Below are 2,500 nucleotides of genomic sequence, written 5' to 3' on the forward strand. Positions count from 1 at the left end.
AACCTGACGCCTCCGAGGAGGGGGCGCCCAGGGAAGGAGGGAGATCCGGGTCGACCTGGTGACCGGACGGGAAAGCGGCCACCGGGCGTGCCCGTTCAAACCTAGGGGTTGACCTGGCGGCCGGAAAGCAAACCGGCCACTGGCTAGCCCCGTCGGCAACCTACGGGTTGACCTGGTGGCCGGGAAGCGAACCGGCCAGCAGGTGAACCCGTTCGATTCCACGGGTTGACCTGGTGCCCGGGAGGGGACTCTGAAAAATGTTCAGCCCTTTCGGCTCGGGGTTGACCTGGTGGCCGAGAGGGGACTCGGACGGCAGGCAAGCCGCCCTGGCCTCACCCACCCCGGCCGCAGCGAGGGACTGCCTCCCGGCCGACTGGATCGGGCCCCTGGAAGTCTGGGGGGAAAAAGAAAATGGAACCTGACGCCTCCGAGGAGGGGGCGCCCAGGGAAGGAGGGAGATCCGGGTTGACCTGGTGACCGGACGGGAAAGCGGCCACCGGGCGTGCCCGTTCAAACCTACGGGTTGACCTGGTGGCCGGGAAGCGAACCGGCCAGCAGGCGAACCCGTTCGATTCCACGGGTTGACCTGGTGCCCGGGAGGGGACTCTGAAAATTTTTCAGCCCTTTCGGCTCGGGGTTGACCTGGTGGCCGAGAGGGGACTCGGACGGCAGGCAAGCCGCCCTGGGCTCACCCTCCCCGGCCGCAGCGAGGGACTGCCCCCCCTCCACCCACCCACCCCCCCCCCCGGCTGACAGGATCAGGGCGCACTGGATGTCCGGGACAATATTTTCCCCGACGCCGGGGAGGGCGGGCGGGCGGAGGGGCTCTGGCGGCCAGCCCGGGCCCCGGAGCTCGAGAAGGAAAAAAGGACCGGGCCCGCGAGAGACGGGGGCCCTGCCGCAGGGGGGCAGTCCGACCGGGGCTCACCGTGCGGCAGGCCCGGGCGTCGGCAGGGGAAAGCGGGCGAGGAGGCGCGGGGGCCGGGTGCCTACGGCCATACCGGACCGAACGCCCCCGATCCCGTCCGATCTCGGAAGGTAAACCGTCCCGGGCCTGGCTAGTACTTGGATGGGTGACCGCCTGGGAATCCCAGGTGCCGTAGGCAGCTTTTCCCGGTCCGAGCCAGCTCTCTCTCCTTTTCTGGGGAGGAAGGAGAGGGGGGGGACGGGCCGGAAAGCCCCTCGTCGCTCCTGCCGAGTCGGAGGTCGCGGCCGCAGGTCACGGGTCTGGGCGCCTGGGGTCCGGCTCCCCACCCGGCTTCCTCCGCGGAGGACCCACCGAAGCCGCTGGGGGAGACCCCGGGCATGGGGCGGACTGGCCCGGACCCTCCCGGCCGCCGGCCCGCAGGACCGCCCCGAATCCCCCCGCCCCGCGGCCACCCAGGCCAGGCCTGGCCAGGCGGGACGGACGGCGGGTGTCCAGCGCCCAGCGGCTTCCGCCAGCGGGGACCCACGGCCCCCAAAGCCGCAGGGGGAGGCCCCGGGCCCGGGACGGACTCGCTCGGACCCCCTGCGCCCGGGCGCCGGCTCGCGGGACCGCCCCGAATCCCCCCGCGGCCACCCAGGCCAGGCCTGGCCAGGCGGGACGGACGGCGGGTGTCCAGCGCCCAGCGGCTTCCTCCAGCGGGGACCCACGGCCCCCAGAGCCGCAGGGGGACACCCCGGGGCCGGGACGGACTCGCTCGGACGCGCTCGGACCCCCTGCGCCCGGCCGCCGGCTCGCGGGACCGCCCCGAATCCCCCGCCCCGCGGCCACCCAGGCCAGGCCTGGCCAGGCGGGACGGACGGCGGGTGTCCAGCGCCCAGCGGCTTCCGCCAGCGGGGACCCACGGCCCCCCAGAGCCGCAGGGGGAGACCCCGGGGCCGGGACGGACTCGCTCGGACGCGCTCGGACCCCCTGCGCCCGGCCGCCGGCTCGCGGGACCGCCCCGAATCCCCCCGCGGCCACCCAGGCCAGGCCTGGCCTGGCCTGGCAGGCCGGCGTGCAGCTCCCCCGGGCTTCCTCCCCCGACGACCCGCGCCCCCCCGAGCCGCAGGCGGAGACCCCGGCCCCGGGGCGGACCGGCCCGGGCTCGCTCGAGCCCCCTGCGCCCGGCCCGCAGGACCGCCCCCCCCCCCCCCCCCGAATCCCCCGGGAGAGGCCCGGCCTGCACGCCACTGACGACCCGCGGCCCCCAAAGTCGCGGGAGGCGCCCCCGGCCCCGGGGGCCGGTTAGCTCCGTGTCGCTCCGCGCCCCCCCCCCCGCCCCTCGCTGCCGGGACCGGGCACCGCCCCAGAGTCAGCCGCAGCCGGACGGCCTGAGAGCTGCCCTCCTGTGGACGACGGTGAGTTTACCTTGACACTAACCGGCCATCAGCCAGGTCAACCCCATTGCTAGACTGGGGTGGACCTGGTGGCCGAGTGGGGACTTGGAACATTTGACAGCTGCTCCCCGGGGCTTGACCGCTTGTCCTGAACGCCCCCCCCCCACCCCACCCCCCCCAGCCCCCGGCTCCTGCT

General features: G+C 74.9%; 1 non-coding gene across 1 annotated transcript; it reads left to right on the top strand.

Annotated features, from left to right (window-relative positions):
• The first annotated feature begins 987 nt into the window (after nucleotides 1-987).
• On the top strand, nucleotides 988-1,106 carry LOC128823787 (5S ribosomal RNA). Its single transcript, XR_008442023.1, has one exon. It is a non-coding gene; the product is annotated as a 5S ribosomal RNA (ribosomal RNA).
• The last annotated feature ends 1,394 nt before the right edge of the window (nucleotides 1,107-2,500 follow it).

This window comes from Malaclemys terrapin, chromosome 15, assembly GCF_027887155.1.
Source record: "Malaclemys terrapin pileata isolate rMalTer1 chromosome 15, rMalTer1.hap1, whole genome shotgun sequence".
In the NCBI taxonomy this organism is placed as follows: Eukaryota; Metazoa; Chordata; order Testudines; family Emydidae; genus Malaclemys; species Malaclemys terrapin.